Here is a 19841-nt window from a genome sequence, read left to right as displayed (position 1 = left end):
TATATATATATATATATATATATATATATATATATATATATATATATATATATATATATATATATATATATATATATACATAGAGAGTCATAATCAGGTGCGGTCGTGCTTTCCCGTGCGGCCGTGCGGTTCACACCACTCAATGTTACGAAATACACTACTCAATGTTAAGAAACACACCACACACCACAATGTTAAGAAACACACCACAGTGCAGTGCATATTTGTGTGGTGTGTTTCTTAACATTGAGTAGTGTATTTCGTAACATTGAGTAGTGTATTTCGTAACATTGAGTGGTGTGAACCGCACGGGAGAGCACGGCCGCACCTGAATTTATTTCTATATATATATATAATTAAATTTTAGCTGATTACCATATGTATAATACTCAAGAATTGATCAATAATAGACTAGCTAACAATTCTTTCAAGCTATGTGTAACACAACCACCAGTAAACCCAGTAACTTGAATAAATTAATTAGTAGACGAACTATTAAAGTAATTGTATGATCAAAGAATAAACCTTATATATACTTGCACTATCTTAAACAAGAGTAGAACTGTATAACTCGGGTCAAATTTGAATTAGGTGAATGGTGGATACCAAATGCTATAGGCAAAACCAGATCATCGGCCCCCCTTCCATGAACATATAGTCATATATGCAGTGCTGGCCGGCCGGCTGGTCCTGGTACGATTCTTGACTGTTAAGGATGTAATTAAGAAGAGGATCTTCAGCTTGGATGGAGATATATGGGATTATGGTTGCTACATATTCTCATCTCGATCCGGCTCATATTGTTGACTAAAATCATTGATTTGGTAGGCTATAACTATCAACAACACTGTTCATCTGTGTGCATCTCTGACAAGCGACAGCGGCTTTCATGGACTGCAACTGCCACTGATTAATTATGGAGTTGCGACAAAGGGTTTTGTTGATCTGTATGTATGTTCTTGGCCGGCCTTCCATGGCCTACCTCACCTTCTTTTTTCCCCATTCATTATCAAAGTTTTCAAGGAAAGGGAAGCACGGTACGATTTGTCAATTCTTCTTCTGTGACTGTTTCTTTTAAGTTTTTGGATGACGATGGAAATGCGCAATCATTATTCAAGAGTGTGTAGAGGAAAATTTTGCACATGTATAACAGTCTATAATTCATAAAAGAGATGTAAATGGTATTAAAAAGACTGATGTGGTAAATACACAAGTTATACGACTAGATTTATGTATTGATTGTAGTATATGAGCTCCGGAATAAGTGATAGTGGGTCGTTCGAGGTTCCTGAGCCAATATAGATTTGGTGAAAGTTCAAAAATCTCCCTCAACAGGCATTTAATGCGCTATTTATAGAGGTTAGGAGGGAGCACATGACGGGTGTTCAGCATGCTCATCACGTGTCCACATGCACGGGTGCGGTTGTTGACGGCCCTTCCAATAATAGGTGCATGTGGGTGCCTATTCCTAACAAGTCCATTTTCGATGGAATCGGGCAAGGTGATAGGCAAAAGAATTTTTCCCTTTAGCATAATGGTGTTCAGCTGAGAATATCCGGCCCGAGTGCTAAGGCCAAGACAGAGCTTAGGTCACATAACGATAAGCGGCCTTGATCGAGAGGAAATCCGTCCCCAACTCGGGTCGGCTTAGACCCATATGAAGTCGGTTCCGGTCAGGAAATGCTCCTCGTGAAGCACACAATACATATCGAGCAAATATACGTTTGTACATATGAGATGATATTTCTTATAACAAAGACCTTGTGGGATAGAATGGTGTGCGCATTGATTAAATCTTTTTACTGTGTAATAAACAACAAATCATGTGAGAAAAAAGTAAATTACATTAAAAATACCATATATGTGAAATGGATAGGACAATATATAGGACTGTATACTACTTTTCATTTTATTTTTAATATTTTTGATTTTGGAGGTGCATGTTGGGGCCTATATTGCCGACAGTTTTGTGAAGCTTCGGAGATGTTAACGTGCTGCCGGTTCCATCATCTTTTAACTTAATTGGAAGTTATTGAATTTTTAAAGAATTTTGATTTTATTTCACAAATCTTTGGGTGTTGTCTGATAGCGTAGATTCGTATATCTAAAACCTTCGCACGAAATTTTAAACAGTTTGAGATGACCACCGAAATTTGGCACCATTTCAGCTATCTTGTTCTGTGTTTTCAATACATCATATCGTTTCATCATGCCTCAAATTTGATTATTATTTTTTTTATTAATAATAAATTATGTATATAAATTGTACTACAAGTCCACTTTAAAATAAATGGTATACTTTAAGATAATTCTATCTAAGTTGGTTAAGTTATAGACGTAATAATCACAAAGTTACATATATATATATATATATATATATATATATATATATATATATATAAAAGAAATAAAAAATTTTCAAATGTTAGAATTGGTCACAAAAATTTTTCGGTTGACCAAAGTGGTTCGAGTTTAACATTTCTATCATGATAAAGAGTTTTGTAACTGCTCATACTTTTAAACAGTGGTCAAAAAAATTATAAAAGTCTACAATTTTCGTTCATCGGACTTTTGAGTTGCCAAAAAAAAAAAAAAAACAAAAGTTGATTATTTTTCAACAATATTCATTAATTAGGTATTTCAACCGATATAATAATAAAATCATATATATAGACAATTATTCACGCAATAAAGTTGAGAAGTTTGGACAATGTACCACAAGGCATGTGTTGGGTAAAACTACTTGTCTTAATCCGTTAATCGTTGAGGACAACTCCAATTCGAGAACATGTTTATGTGCATTCTGAGGAATATATGATTTTAGTCTAATGCACTTATTATATAATGCCTAGAGTGGGGCTGCTTGCTCCCTCTCAATGTTGAAAAATAATATGGAGTACCAAATATAATACATCTTTAATATATTATATTATCTTCTCAAAATTTATATGATAAAAATTTATATGGTAAAATTATAAAATAATTTATTGAATTCTCTCCTTTGTCATCCGTTTAAGTCACTTTTTGTATGAATTAATTATTTACTTTTATATATGTTTATAAATATGCTCACGCCAATGGATTTAATATTTACACACACATAGCTTGTCATATAGCACAATATATGATATGCTATAGTTGGACTGGATGAATAGTATTGACTACTAAAAGAGGAAAGTTTAAGAATAGTGTACAGTACTGAGGAATTCAGAAAATTTGAACTAAACAATTAATCCCTTGTTATAATGATTTTGGAAGTCAACCATATACTTTGAAGTGTGTAATATTCCTTGAGAAATGATATGATTATGTAACTGTTATACTCCTTTGTTCACACAAACAAATATGACTTTGTTTGGCATGCATGAGCAGTTTAATTAGTCACATGGGTAAAGTTTAGGAAGAAATATCAGGATCGAGGATGTTTTGCCACTGTATTCAGTTGATAATGATTTACATCATTCTAGATACTCTGTCGGACCGGAGCGTGGGTGTCTCTTGGTGTTAGTGTTTTTTTTTTTTTTTTCCTTTAAATACATTTGAGTTTCTTTGGTCACTGTATATAGTTATTGGGTTGTAGCCGGGTGTTGGGGTTATTTGAAGGGAATGTACAAGTAATTAAATATTAAATATACAGTAAAAATATATTACTATATATGAGGCTGATGTAGGCTTCAAAATTAATTAATAAATTAAAACAGTGTGACAAGTTTTGTTGACAAAGACATTAATTATATAATGAAATCCTTAATTGACAAAATAAGCGAAGGTCTTGTGCTCTCTAGCTTACACGCAAAATCTTAAGATATAAGATTTTCTTAATTTCTTGTCATCATCACTACTGCATGCTGATTAGATTATTATGTTGATGTGATGACATGATTGACATGCATGGAATCACATTAACCTTTTCCATTTCTATGTGCAGTGGAAGGCGATTGAGCTAATTAAGTACTTTACATGCCATTATTACAACTTTTCACTCAAAGTAATTAAATATATATTATTGTTGATTAGTAAAGATTTAGTTTAGATTAATGAGTTAGATCCACATAAAGATTATTTCAAAAAAAAAAAAAAAGTGACCTTTACACTTGTGCGTACAATTAAGTTATATTATTCAACTAAAAATATATGTAATTAGATTATTAAACAAGCAAAAAAGAATACATTATTCTTTTTTCTTTTATAGGTTACCAACATTTTTCTAGTCGAATTCTAGATAATAATTGTGTAGGCGTGTGATTACATGAATTTTTTTTTTAAAGCTAACATGCACATTTTTTTTTTGAAAAGAAAAAGGAGAGGTCTATTGCATAAAGGAAGGATGAAGGAGTTATCCTATATATAATAATAATAATAACAATAACAATAACAATAAACAATAACAATAACAATAACAATAATAATAATAATAATAATAATAATAATAATAATAATTATTATTATTATTATTATTACTACTATTATTATTATTAATTTATTTTTTATTTTTCAAAACTTTTCTCTCTCGTTTTTTTTTGGGGGTGCATGCCACCTTGAAAAGTATTAATAATTCCACGTAATTATACGACTAACCCATAATTAGACTAGTTAATTCATGGTAGAAGGAAAAAAAAAAGGCTAAAACATTGTGAGGAAAATCGATATCAACCGCGTAATAAGTTAAATTTTTTTTCAAATTTTTATTCATATTTCTTGTTTACATATATTTTTTAAAATGTTAAATAGCATGTAATATATTGTAGCATAGATGCTTTTGTCAACTTGTGTGTGTAAATTTAAACTTCAAACTTAAAGGTATCCACTATTTCTATCATGTAAACTAGTGAATGAAGTAAAACAGGATATGCGGGGTTTTAATTGTCTTACAAGCTCCAAAATATTTTTACAGTAAAGTGGAACAAAAAAAAAAATAGCTGCTTTCTCAACTTACTGAAGTACAAAGAGTCAATTGGGTGCCACTAGACCACAAGGTCTTTGGCAAAAAAAAAAAAAAAAAAAAACACAAGGATATGATACTGCAAGAATAATAATTAATTAAGCTTGGGTCCTAGTCATCTTATCCTATCCAAATCATTTAGTTTGGCGAATATATGTATCGGATCATGTGTGTCAATATATACTCCATGATTAATCTCCAAAAAAAAAAAATACTTATCTTTAATTTGGTGATAATGCATGCTGTTCATATGTGGTTCACACATGTAAGAGACAAAATGAATTAAAGACAATGCTGAGTGGCAAACAAACAGGAATTAGGTTGCGAGTGTTATTCATATCTGTTGATTATGAATATATATCGCATCCCACTAATGCTTGCCGATTGATTTTACATTTCAAAGAAAAATATTCTGAATTCAATATTTAATTATATAAAATGTTAAGAATCTCATTAGTAATGTTTTTGTCATGTATTGTTTATTAATTGAATGAAATTAAATGAAAAGAAAAGAAAAGAAAAAAGAATGATATGATTAATTCTCCTCCTTCGTACCAATGATTAATTGTCAAGTTATGAATTGAATCATGTAAGTAGTAAAATGTTAATTGGAATGTACTATAAGAAAAATGACTTTATCAACGAAAAAAGAGTTAATTCCAACAATGATCCTCCGACTATGTTGATTTTCTAAATTTAGTCCCCGACTTTTAATTTGGACAATTTAAGTCCCTTGACTTTTAAATTTTTTTCAATGTTGGTCCTTTCGTCAAATTTTGGTTAAGTTGTGGTCAAATGAAGGGGTAAAATTGCCCGTTCACCTGTTTAGTGTATTATTACTCGTATTTCTCCGGTCTTATACACTATATATATGAATATAATCACTTCGACTGAGATTACACAAAAGACAACACTTTTGTCAAAAATCGTTGTCGTTTTAGTGTTGTCTATGTGCATTTTTCTTGTAGTGTATACTGATGCATGATCTGAGCAATGTATGATCTAGAGTTTGTGAATGACAATCAAGGTATAGATTATGCAGAAAATTGATTAGTCATTAAAGAATATTGGGTCAAGTAAAATTTAAGCTAAATTTTCCCATTCCACTACCATTACTTTGAAAATCAGTTTCCCTTGATAGTAATTTTTTGAGATTTCCTTCAAATTTCCAGAGCTGGCATTTTCTTGAAGTGTATCTATTCGATTATGAATTTGTGGCACAATTTCTGGAAATAATCTGTAAGCAGTAGATCAACCATCAGAGCAGACACACCCCTCCGGCGGCCAAGTTCTTCCCACCCTGCTGAGACACCACAACCGACTCCACCCTGCTGAAATATAAATGGATGCTATATGAATAGTTGTGTAAATATGTATGTGTTGTGTATGAAGCTTTGAATATGAGTATGAAGATATGATTGTGAGTATGAAGATTCGAGGATTTTGTATCAATGTATGAATAAAATATAAATTTTCATACGAATATTAGATAGAATGGGAATTTGAGTTTTTTAGAGGTAAGGGAGAGAGTTTTCTCCTAGAAAGAAAAAGTTCTCTAGGGTTTTGGGGTTTACGATAGGGTTTAGGTTTAGAGTTTAAGGTTTGGGGTTCAGGGTTATGGTATAAGGCTAGGGTTTACGATGGGTTAGGGTTCATGGGTTTTTTTTTTTTTTTTTTGGTATAAATTTGTGTTCAATATTTATGAAAATACCATCGTCTATTTAGAATAGTTGACATTCTTATTATTTAAATATTTAGTATTATTGCCCAACAAGTCAATAACGCACCTTCATACCTCATTTAGGGTTTAGGGTTTGGGATATGATTTAGACTTATAGGGTTTGGGGTTATGTTTAGGGTTTGGGATATGATTTAGACTATACGGTTTGGGGTTATGTTTAGGGTTTGGGGTATAGGGTTTTTTTTTTTTTTTTAAACTAAATTGATACCTTATTGTTTGATTCAAATCACTGATCAACAACCTCAAAGAAGGTTCATTGGCTTGGGTTATAAAAAGTATTCCTTTATTTTTATATTGTTGTTAGACATATTAACACATTGTACTACTAAAATCATTTATTCTTGATGACTCACATCTAACGGTAGATCAGAGTATATCAGAGCAGTTAGTTGGGGTTAGGAGTTAGGAGTTAGGGTTTAGGGCATAGGTTTATAGGGTTTATGGTTATGTCAATATTAACGGTAGTTTCAATATTGATTTGATTTCATGGATATATCTCCTTACTTGTCGCCGCTCATACATCTCCTCTTCATCACTGGACGTATCGGTAGCGTCCGGGTCCGTTACAGTTATCCGAACCTTCTTCGGACCGGTAGAGCCATTCACCGGCCGCTTCCAGCCCTCGGGAAACATCCCGGGATTTAAGGCGACGGAGGGTTTAGCAAGTTTTTTTTATGACGTGACGGTGCTCTATATATTTGATCGGACAAAACGTGAAAGGATCCATAGGGAAAAATGGTTTCAAGGGATATTATTACTTTGAGGAAGAAAGCGAAGGAGATGCCTGAAAGGGATAGAAAGAGGCGAGTGTGTGAGGAAAATCTGACACCCGGGACCGTAGGGTTTTGTTTTATTGTTAGGATTTATGATTTGGAATTTGTCTTTTCTTGTTTTTTTTTTTAAAGAACATTCACCCTAGAACATAGGGTCTAGGGTATAGGTTTGGGTTTAGAGTTTAGGGTTGAGAGTTAAGGGTTTAGGGTATAGGTTTAGGATTTAAGGTTAGAATTTAGGGTTTAGGGTTAGGGTATGGATTTAAGGTTGGGTATGGGGTTAGGTTTATGGTTTAGGGTTAGGGTTAGGGTTAGGGTTAGGGTTAGGGTTTGGGGTTTATGATTTTGGGTTTGGGGTTTACGGTTTCAGGTTTACGGTTTATTAGAGTTTAGGGTTTTAAAATATACTTGTATTCAATCATATTCAACACAATTCACTAATCCACAATAATCAATTCAATCCAATAATAACATTACATTCAATTTATCCATCAATAATAATATATCGTAATTAATTAAAAATCATTCACATTAATTCGTCCACAAAAACAACTATTCTTAGCCATAGGTTTTAGTGTTAGGAATCTGTGGCTAAGATTAGTTCTACGCTTGTATAAATAATTCTACTCTCATGTACATAAAAACACATTTTGGAACAGTGCTCTAAGGTATGAGGTTAGTATCATAAACCCTAACCCTAACCCCATACCTTGGCACTGCTCTTATGTTACGAATCTGTGGCTAGGTTTTTATTAAATTAACACTCTCGTTAACCCCAAATGCAACAAGGTATGATACTAGGGGCAACATACCTTTGAGTTGGGATTAGATTTCAAGTTTGGATTTAGGGTTTGGTTTTATGGTTAGGGTTTAGGGTTTAGGATTTGGAGTTTTTCTTCTTTTTTTTTTTTAAAGAACATTCACCCTAGAACATAGGGTCTAGGGTATAGGTTTGGGTTTAGGTTTTAGGGTTAGGAGTTTAGGGTTTAGAGTTAAGAGTTTAGGGTATAGGTTTAGGATTTATGGTTAGAATTTAGGGTTTAGGGTTAGGGTATGGGGTTAGGTTTATGGTTTGGGGCAGGGCCGGTTTTTAGGTTTTGGTGGCCCCGTTCTTATAAATAAATGAGGCCCTACTAAAAACGCAATCTTTACAATTAATATCATAATTTTTTCTAATAGTAATAATAATAATAATAAGGTGATAAATGTTGTTGTGTGTAAATAGAAAGGCAAAAGGATTAAAAAAAGGAAGAAAAAAAAAAGGAAGGCAAAAGGTTTACTAAAAAGAATGGAAAGTGTGTGCAAAGGGCAAGATTCAAACCCTTGATCTCTAATATAAGATACTATTAACAAACATTTCTACCATTTGTCCATTAGAATCTTTAAAAACTAATTACAAATTTGTTGTTTTTAAATTTCTTAACTAGTTAGGTAAAAATTAAATATTGGGCCCTCTAAAATTTGAGGCCCTGTGCTATTGGGCTGTTTGCACAACCCAAAACCCGGCCCTAGTTTGGGGTTAGGGTTAGGGTTTGGAGCAGTGCCCAGGTATGAGAGTGTTAATTTAATAAAAACACTAAACCTAGCCACAGATTCCTAACATAAAAACAACTACTCTTAGCCCAGTGCCAAAGCGGCAACAAAATGATAAACCTAGCCACACATTCCTAACACCTAGATTATAGTTGAGAAATATAGGGTGTTTGTTGAGAAATACTCTTCACCCTAGATTTTAGTATTCGGAATCTGTGGCTAGGGTTAGTTCTACACTTGTATAAATAGTTATACTCTTCTGTACATAAAAACACAGAACATATATACGAGTACTTAGTAGAGTTTTCTAGATAGCTAGTTTATTGTTTAACAAAAATCATTCACATTAATTCATCCACAAAAACAACTTTCATCTGCTACATAAATTTGACAATAGGCGTGTATTCCTCGGTAAGAACATACATCTATTGTTATTTTTGTTATTTAAAAAATAACAATAGACAATAGGTCTCTACTAAAGCACATACCTCTATTGTTATTTTTTTATATAAAATAATTAATTAGATAAAAATATATTTTTTTCTAATACATACATTCTGTTAGAGATATTGAAGTAAATTAGGTAGGGGATCATTACCTAATATATAATACTCTGTATTAGGGTAGTAGATGATTACCTAATATATAATATTCGGGTTGGGATGGTGGCATTCCTTCATCAGAGAAGAAAAGTAGCGTCAACTTTGATGGCCGAATGATAGTAGGCTTTGTGGTCAAGTTGACAGCTTTGGTAGCCAAATGAGAGTAGGCTTTGTGGTTGAGATGACAACTTTGGTAGCCGAATGAGAGTAGGCTTTGTGGTCGAGTTGACACCTTTGGTGGCCGAATGAGAATATGCTTTGTGGTCAACTAAACAGACGTTGTCAGCTTTGGTGACAGGAGGATCCATTGGAGGGACCATCCGATTGCATCACAACAGCAAAGTTTTCAGCAGCAAATCTAAGACACTCGTGTGAGATATTTGTAACAAACTGCAGCATAATTGATAGCTATGCTCCAGCTTGAGGGGAAGTGTTAGAGATATTGAAGTAAATTAGGTAGGGGATCATTACCTAATATATAATACTATGTATTATGGTAGGGGATCATTACCTAATATATAATATTAGGGTTGTTGAGGTCTCTCCCTCTCTCCTATATAAATGTGTATCAATGTATGAAGAAATACACAGAAATACAAGAGCTTTGCTACTGCCCACATTAAGCTTTTCTCCCCATTTTAGTTCTTAACACATTCCAACTAATATAAACTCATCAATAATATCAATATTTCAATTCTATCAACATTGTACTCCAATTATACTCTATCAATACTACTTCACTATCAACATTCAAAAAAACATACAAAACTATTATATACACAATAAAATATGTAACACATGAAGACCATCAAAATTAAAATATAGTGTAGAAAGCAAGTCCCAGTGATTACTGATTAACAAGAAAAATAGACAACATAAATGTAGCAAACTAGTACGGTGAATGAATAGTCTCAGTGATGTACTTAATGAATAAAAACAGAATTGAAGTACGCAAAAAAATCATATTGAAACATGTTATACATTATAAATTAAAATAAACAATACAGAAAACACAACTAGGGAGTGAAAGTGATAAATAGATACAACTGACCCTTCAAATGAAGCAGCTATGCAAAGAACTACTCAAACTTAAAAGTATTAATGTCAAAATAGAATGAACTTACGTAAGAGTGACAGCTAAGGAAAGCCCTTTGGGTACGGCCACAATCACAATGGTAACCTGCAGATTTATACAACTTTTGTAACAGATTCAAAAGCAATCATACATGAAAAACTAAAAAAGGTAATAAGCATACTGATATAGTGAATATTTTAATAGCCCCATCTATAGCATCGCCAACTTTAAAATGAGGATCCTTGGTGTGCCCAATGGAGAATCTGCACAATGCATACTCAACTTTAGGAGGAAAACTTTCATTCAAACAGAAATAAGTGTCTGCCGAACTGCAATCTTAAAATACATGATCATAAGGACAAGCAGAACAACTAAAGCTACTATAAGGCCAACCATACCAATGAATGTTGCCACACCATTTAAACGGACTTGATAACAAACACAAAAGTCATAATGGATCTATATATGAAAGCATTATCTGTATTTAATAGACAACCAAAATTTGATAAGTGCAACCTGCAGTGGTGTTTCTTCCCCATTATCCTCTGCAATGCTAGCCACTAGTAATCTCCATTCTGTATTTATCCCGACACTTAATACCTGGAAACAGATTAAAAAATAAAACATACGGAGTATAAGATAAGTTCACGAGTTCAGGGTTAAGAATTTTAACAAATAACTCACTTGTGCAAATTGCTTCTTGAAGACACAAAAATGTTTCAAACTCTAGATGTGAACATAAATTGTGCATACATATTAAAAGGTGCAAGCACCCACAAGCTGCCTCAACACAAATCCATAATAGTCTATAAGCATGTTAATCTCAAAGCAATGTCAAATAAAAAATGATAGGAAATTTTATAAATCTTCCCAGTAAAAGGTGAAAAGTAAGGTCCTCGAAGCAACGCCAAATTCATACTTCAAACAGTCATGTTTACCTAAGGTAAGAAGTACTTCTCTTATTTAGAGAATCCATGTTAATATTTTAAATATTTGGTTGTTGTAAGCCCGAAACCAAAAGCAAATAATGGATCCGATGAGTTCTCCTGAGAATGCATTGGCAGTTGATCTATACTTTTAAACCATGTCACTGGTAGTTTTCCATGGAATGGATAGTTACCAAAGAGAAGATCAGTGATACCTCCTCTCAGTTCCCAGCAACCAAGAAGAGCAGCAACTAGAGACTCTATCTTATCTAAGAGCGTTGGTTCTATAACTATTGGCCTTCCAAAGATCAGAATCATTACCATGGGAACTCTGTCAGCCACTAACCGAACAATCAGATCCATTCAATGGGATTTTGAATTCTGGTTCATCACCGGTAGTTTCTGCATATGGAGTCTCTCCAACAGCCACAATGGCATATGAGAAGTCTTGACCACTAAAGGTTTCTTCTGAAGGAGTTGGCTCAAAGATTATTCTGTTTTGTCTCCCATCACTTCTTTTAGTGCATCCAAAATGGTTGTGCCTACAAAACACAAATCATCTGATAAATATGCTTGAATGAAACCAATTCATTGCAAAATACTACCCTGCTTGAGTGAAGAATAATCTCCAATTCTGATCAAACATTGATAAGGCACAAAAAGCAGATGCTTTACATATACTTAAGTACTTAATCACAGCAACAACCAAAAAAAAAAGGCTATAGCTAAATACCATACATTATCATATCTATGGAGGATTTGTTGGGAGGGGGGGGGTTAACTTATATTATTCAATCTCTGTGGCAACATATCACAAGCACAAACTACAGAAGAAAGTTAAACTCTTAAATTAAATAACTTGATATTATAGAAATTATCACTCATCATACTGCCACCAACTATATATATATAAAGAAAATGAAGTATGCACCTATGAATAGCTAACCAATTGTGATTCTGCCACTGGTTCCCAACCAAGTTGATGTCCAGCCTCCACACTGGTAACCAAGATCATCAGCGCAGGTTCCTGCAACAAGGATCTTAAGGACTTGCGTACAGCTTCACATGCTAGCTCTCTATGTGCCTAAAACAATTGTCAAGAAAAAGTTAACCTACTATACACAGTGGTAGGTAAAAGTATAGAACAATCAAGGATTAAGAGATAAGATAAATGACAGAAACTCAAATACAAAGGCTAGAAACTGTTCCTTACTATACTTCCTCAAATTTATGAGTATTTGAAAGTAAAGCTTAAAAATTCAAAATGGCAGAAGTTTAGACTGTAGAAAAGATTGGTTGGTAAAGTCACAGAAAAGTAGCAAGAATACCTTACAACCAACCACATCTAATAAAGATCTATCTGTAAATGTATGGTCAAATACTCCTGTAATGAATTTGACTCTAAGGATCCTTTCAACAGCATGATCAGTCCTGGCCATCAGTATCTCCCCAGATTCTGCCGAAGATGGAAAGTCATTCCAAAGTATCTCAAATTTAAAAGGCACCATCACCTGCCAACATTCAACAATGCAAATCTATAAGTGTTACTGGGGTAAGAGATGTTCTTTCCTAGGTTGTGAGGATAAGTGTTCAATCTCTACCATATCTATTCCAGCATTTATACCCAATATGACGCATTCACGATAATTTGAGCCAGGGGGGTTGCTTATCCGGAGTGGACATTGCCTGTAATCACAAAACCCTGGAGTGGACATTGCATTTAACTTAGCAAATTATTTTATACCAAGTGGAAAAGGCACAACTACAGCTATAGATCCATATTACAAAGATATAGAACAATAAAGAAACAAGCAACAATCTACTTGGGTTGTTTCAAATTTCAATTTAGGAGAACTGGCAGCTTTACTATGTTTAAGGCTCTCATTACCCAAATTAAAGAAGAAAAAAGTATTTTCCAATTTTAACATCAGAATTAAATATATATGAAAATTTTAAATACATATTCTGAAAATTAAAGAAAAGAAGCAGGGAAAAGTCTTTTTTTTTTTTTTTTGTATTAATATTTTTGGTGTGACAAGAAATCATTTGCTCACCTTGAATCCAAACTTATTCTTCAAAATCTCTGTTAGAAAATGGTAGTTTGTATGCATTTTCTTTCCATTCCAGCTGGAGCAGAGGAAGCCATAACAGTACAAACTCCTTGTGCCAAGCAATCTAGATATGGTGCCATATGAACATGATCAAATCATCATACTATGTTGTAGTATGTCCTTCATTTATGCCTTTCAAAGTCCCTCCATCACCTACAAAATGCTTGGCACATGCAGCAACATTGTTTCTAGATAATCGAATAACTATAGTAAACATTTCTTAATGGATAGAAACATGTGGCATTAATAAGAAAAAATCAGGAGTGAATACTGTGATACTGAATAGGTCCAAAATAAAGCTATATATAACTACCAGAATCTGGGACTCTATAAAAGAACAAAGACCAAGCTAACTGAGATTGTCAGTTTAGAAAGTTTAGATAAGAGCTGTATAAATAGTGTAAACGATATATTACTTTTACTACCTTCCACCAAGATAAGGGTAACCACTTGGATGTCCTTCTGGTGGTTGGCCTTGCAAGCCCATCACAAGACAGCTCAATTTTCTAACGACTTCAGTGTCTTCACTGAAACTCTCATAGCATCTTCCCCATCTAGGGTCTTTACTGACCTGTTATTATCTTGCAGTACATATGCAGGAAAGAGAAATCGAACCTAATACCTCTTAAAAAGTCTAAGCCCAATCCCATTGGACTACAAGGCCCTTGGAATTCATAGAAAATTATGAACTGAACAACTTTATATTGAGAATAACCCATAAGCAAATGGAGAATGGAAAGAATCTAATAATGGGGAATTTCAAAACTTGCTACTAAAATCAGCATAATTTGTTAATCAAGAAACTTTACAACAGTACCAAGTTGAACCCTTGTGTTATACAGCAAATTTGAATTTTCTAAATCAAAATGTGAACCCTCAGTTTCTAAGATGAGATAATGAGGAAAATTAGTATGGGGTAGGCATTATCCAACATAAAACTTGCCTCACTTCCAACTAATGCAGATCTGAGTTACATCATATGCAAGGAACCAATGAACTTCTAATGTTAAATCTAACATATAAAATACAACCTAGAAGTTAAATAAAGCACTTCAGTATTTCACCCAAGATCATGCTCATATTGATTCAACTTTAGTTTCCAATTAAAAAAAAAAAATCCTCAATTTGTGTAAAACTGACATATCGAGCACTTTATGCACCCTCACTATTGTCCATTTTCTATCTCTATTTTTCCACTCTTTTTGAGTTGAATGAAGTGAGATTTCATAAAAACTGTATGTGCACTAGGCAGACTCTAGGAGACACCAACAGTATTACTCCACTAAAAGAAAACAATCACAATTACTCCACTTAAAGACACCAACAGTAGAAAGTTGTGGATACAGCACAATTAAATCAACCTTTGCAACTTACAGCTACACATGGAGCAAAATCATATTGGGCTCCACTAGCCTTCAAGGGCAGTCACAACCCCTATTCTCTTCACTAGATCTGCATCTCTGCAGTACACATTTCCTATCATCAGTCACTCAAAATTTGAGAATCAACTTTACTTCAATTCAGGTGAATCACTACACCTTTCATAGTAAATAGACGGATAAATGTTGTAAGTACTCATCAATCTATATTCAAACAGAAGTTAATCAAACCTAGTAGCTCCGAGCCCAATAAAGTGGGGGAAAACAATGGCACCATAGACATTGTTGTTCCCATGAATCGCATAAATTCCGTAGATGATCGGAATACCGAGCTGGGTCATACTCACAGAATACTCAATCAGAGATCCACAGAATACTCACAATCTTGCTTTCCCCAGTCATACTTGATTCATCAAGTGCAAGAGAGTGTCCAGATATTACAAGTCCATCAGCAGGACCTGAAGGGAATTTAGCAAGCAAGAGAGTACTGATGAATGAAATTAAATCATAGAGTCCAAGAGATATATATAAATGTTGAATAAGAAGAATATAAAAAAGACAAGAGATGTGTTCTATTGATATATTGAACAAACATACAAGCCCCATGTATATAGCAAACAAACAAACTAGACTAAGACTAAGACTTGGTTCAGTAGATTAATTCTATACAATGAATGCCCCATCTTTTATCAAGAAGCCTCAATAAAGGCATAATAGCACCACTGACCACAACAAATAACATGAAACTTTTCTAAATATCTGCAGTTGAATATCTCCTTCAAGGTTGAATTTTCAGCAATCTGCAAGAAACAAAGAACAAGAACCTGTAAGGAAAGTAAACAAATCAAATGCAATTGGTATTGTAAGAACCCAATGATGAGTTTGAATAAAATAACTCCCACCAATTACCAATCTGTTGCACTGCCTGCAGTAGGGGTTTAAGAAGGTTTAAAATAAATAAAAATAAAAATAAAAAACTTGACAACTCTCCAGTCCCTCCAACATTCTTCTGCACGTTGCTTTGGCAGAGGTGATTCGAAATGCTACCTCCCGTCCGAATCATCAAGGTCCTCATAAAAGACGTGTAGCAATATAAATCTTATACAACTAGCAAACTGAAATATAGTTTAATACAGAATACTGCAAGTAGTCTGGTTTTCTTTGCCAGTATGAATCAGAGATGAATCAGGTAAGCATCCTTGGCAGATTCTCCACTGAATATAAACCACCCAAATCAATTTTAAGTGGGGTAGGCTAAATGGTTATTTTACCAGTCAATGTTGTGAGCTTGTGATGAAACATGAAAAAGAAAATTCTCTTGTATATTTGTATCCAAAGACGACAGACAGTAAGTGTGCTTGGGGAGAACATTAAATGAAAAAGATCAACCAAAGCTATTTATCTTCCATCCTTAAAAAGTAAAGGAGAGGCTATATGTATGTTAAGTCCTTATAAGGTAAAAGGGTGTTAGCTTTAAACAGACAATGGATTAAATATAACCATGTTGCCTTGTATTAATCTCTTATTCAGCCCATTGGATACAGCAACTCCATAGTGCAAGGATAAGACAATTACTTAAAAGTTAAATTAAACAGGAAAACCAAGTAATGATCTAACAGCCACCCCAAGACTAAACCTCAGTAGGATTTACAAACAACATATTACAGATTCAAGCAAGTTCCTTACTGACTAAAGGGAAATGTAAGATTGCAAGATAATCACAAAAGAGGTTATAGAAAAATGTGAAATCAAAAGTAACAGTTGAGGTAAAGCAGCAAACTTTCCTAGCATTGAGGCTTCTACTTGATTCACATAAAGGGAAAAGATATCGAAAGCAAAGAAAGAAAAGAAAAGCATACTTGAGCGATCATTCTGCATTTCAGCCTATTCTGTTTGGATAGCATAACCAAAGAAATAGAATAGCTAGAGGCACTAGAACCTAATAACAACAATAGTTTGACAATAATCTTTTTTTCTTTTTTGTTTTTGCAATTTATCACTTCAAGATAATCTCCAGTTTAAAAAGAATTAAAAAAGGAAAACCCATATAAAGCCCACATCAGAAAGTGTGAAAAGATAAACAGAGATAGAACACCTAATGATTTAAAAGTTTGTTTAAATTGCAATGACCTGCATAATGGCAGTACTATCTAAATTATACACAATACCTGTTGCTGGTTACAATGAGTCAAGATAGCAACCACAAGTCATATGAAGTGGAGGTAGAAGATAGACATATTCTACAAATGATTTATTCTACAAAAATTATGATAGGGAATCGTTAAGAGTCATGAATGATAACAAAGATTAACAAGCAAGGGAAGAAAATTTTCAGAAAAGAACAACTACGATTTCATTCATGAGGACTCACAAGGGATATAAATAGTTGTTCAAATAGCACGGATGTCGAGATATCTACTAAGGCATCTAGAAAATACCTTCCCTACGTACAGGGAGAAAAGGTTAAGGGTCGTTTACTTCATTTTTATATTTTTCTATTTCCAATTTTCCATTTCCCCATTTTTCCAATTTTCCTTATCCATTCCTCCGGTTTTCCATTTCTCTTAGTAGTAGTAGTAGTAGAAGGAAAAAAAGGGAAAAAGAAAATAATAATAATAATAATAATAATAATAATAATAAAGATAATAATAATAGTAATAATAATAGTAGTAGTAGTAGTAGTAGTAATAATAATAATAATAATAATAAAGAAGGAAAAAAGGGAAAAAGAAAATAATAATAATAAAGATAATAATAGTAATAATAATAATAATAATGAGGAGGAAAGAAAAGGAGAAGAACAAGCAAAGAAAAGGAAAATAATAAAAATAATAATAATAAAAATAAAAATAATAATAATAATAATAATAACAACGAAAGAAAAGGAGAAGAACAAGCAAAGAAAAGGAACATAATAATAATAATAATAATAATAAAAGGAAAAAGGGAAAAAGAAAAAATATAAGAATAATAATATTAATAATAATAAAATTAATAGTAATAAAGATACAACCCAATAAAGATAATAATAATAATAATAATAATAATAATAATGGTAGAAATAACAATAATAATAATAATAATAATAATAATAATAATAAGAACAAAAGAAAAGGAAAAGGAGAATGGAGAGGAGTTAGGCAATTGGAGAAATGATTTTAGTAAACAAGTTTTCCATTTTCAATTCTTCCACCTCTCCAATTACAGAAAATCCTTCATTTCATTTTGGTAAACAACCCTTACTTTTCACAAAGCTTCATTCAATTATAAAGTATAGACAACAATACAACAAATAAATCACATCTTACACAGCCAAATCCTCATCATATAGGGGGGTTTGTCTGACAGCTGGTATTGGTTTTGAGGTTTCCCACAATTCACGCCAAAAATTACCTAAAAATCAATCAATCAAACATTAGAAAGATAACTATTGCAAGTTTATTCAAACTATTTAGTCAGTTGGCCAAATAAAACCAATATGTAGATAATTTATGACTACTTATAAAACTTTAAGTACTACTGACTTTTCCATCACAAATTATCCTTTCCGAAGTAGGAATAATTAAGAAATACTCCGCATTTGTTTTAATGTATTAGCAGTAATTGGAACTTCACTGATCAAATCACATGTTCTGCAGAGAAATCTGACTTTCTTTCTGCATCCAAGTACTCAGTTGGCCTCTCACAGATTAATCACTGCTTTCAGATGTTACATTAGATTCACTACTATCATTTTCCATCCAGTCTGATTGAGAACCAGAAAATTAATATTTTGTCATCATTGGGAGTATTGTAATTCACAAACCATACCTTGTTAAGCACATTAGCAAAACTACCCAAAGAACAGCACTAATCCAATTTGATTCCTTGTAGATAACCCAAGCCTGATATGCAAAATATGAGTTAAAAGTCCAACTATCAATTGCAGTGGTGCAAAGTTAAAAAGAATCCATAAATCACGAAATAAAAAGGTCATATACATAGGTAATGTAATTTTGATTGTCAGGTTCATGTTGGACTACAATGAAGAGAAACAAACTTGGATCTAAAACAAGAAAGAATTTAGACTTGAAATAGTTTTACCTAGAACTTCAGAGGAATGTAGTGATTGTTCACAAAGTAACCCACAGAGCAACAGAAGATGAGTCTGCCGAAAGTAAAAAATCACAAAGTAAACCAAATCTGTTGAGAGTAAAATATCGCTACTGAACTATACAATCAAGAAAAGAAGAAAACATCTTCAAGAATCATAGAAACCAGAAACCCAAAAGGCCAAAAATTAGGAATCTAAGCAACAGTGGGAAAAAAAAAATTCATGAAAAAATTAGTGAAAACAAGAACCTTCAAAACGGTGGCTCCTCCGCCGTAGATGTCGTACTGCGTGCATAAGCCCTCCTTTCACACTAATTGGAGAATACATAAGGGAAAAGGCAAATAAATACTGTAGTTTGACGTGATCGTTGTTTGAGACCGTTTTTTTTTAAAAAAAACAAGAAGACTTTTTTTGCGTCCGTTGAAAACAGGAAGACCTTTTTTTAAAAATACACTTTTCGCGTTCGTTCATTTATTACCACTGATGTTATAAGTCATTAAAAATTTTACAAAAATATCACCACGCGTGTTAGTATCTGTTTTTCAAACAATAGATGTTAAAAAAATATTGAAAAGTGGACCGAAATTCTTTACCAAAAAAATCCTTCAATCTTTTTATCTTCCTAGCTATGTGTATTCACAAAATCAAGCGTCAAAATTTTCTGTC

General features: G+C 33.0%; 2 long non-coding RNA genes and 1 pseudogene across 2 annotated transcripts; all 3 read right to left on the bottom strand.

Annotated features, from left to right (window-relative positions):
- Positions 1-10413: 10413 nt before the first annotated feature.
- On the bottom strand, positions 10414-11078 carry LOC116016646. Its single transcript, XR_004097773.1, has 2 exons — positions 10848-11078; positions 10414-10771 (listed from the first exon to the last, which is right to left on the bottom strand). It is a non-coding gene; the product is annotated as an uncharacterized LOC116016646 (long non-coding RNA).
- Positions 11079-11140: 62 nt separating this feature from the next.
- LOC116016196 lies at positions 11141-14379 on the bottom strand (annotated as a pseudogene).
- Positions 14380-14555: 176 nt separating this feature from the next.
- On the bottom strand, positions 14556-19511 carry LOC116016645. The gene is made up of 8 exons (XR_004097772.1): positions 19424-19511; positions 19166-19229; positions 18893-18966; positions 18391-18475; positions 17251-17338; positions 15810-16152; positions 15314-15540; positions 14556-15163 (listed from the first exon to the last, which is right to left on the bottom strand). It is a non-coding gene; the product is annotated as an uncharacterized LOC116016645 (long non-coding RNA).
- Positions 19512-19841: the final 330 nt, after the last annotated feature.

Source organism: Ipomoea triloba, chromosome 4, assembly GCF_003576645.1.
Source record: "Ipomoea triloba cultivar NCNSP0323 chromosome 4, ASM357664v1".
Taxonomy (NCBI): domain Eukaryota; kingdom Viridiplantae; phylum Streptophyta; class Magnoliopsida; order Solanales; family Convolvulaceae; genus Ipomoea; species Ipomoea triloba.
The sequence above is the reverse complement of the archived record's forward strand: the minus strand, read 5'-3'. Positions and strand labels throughout refer to the sequence as shown.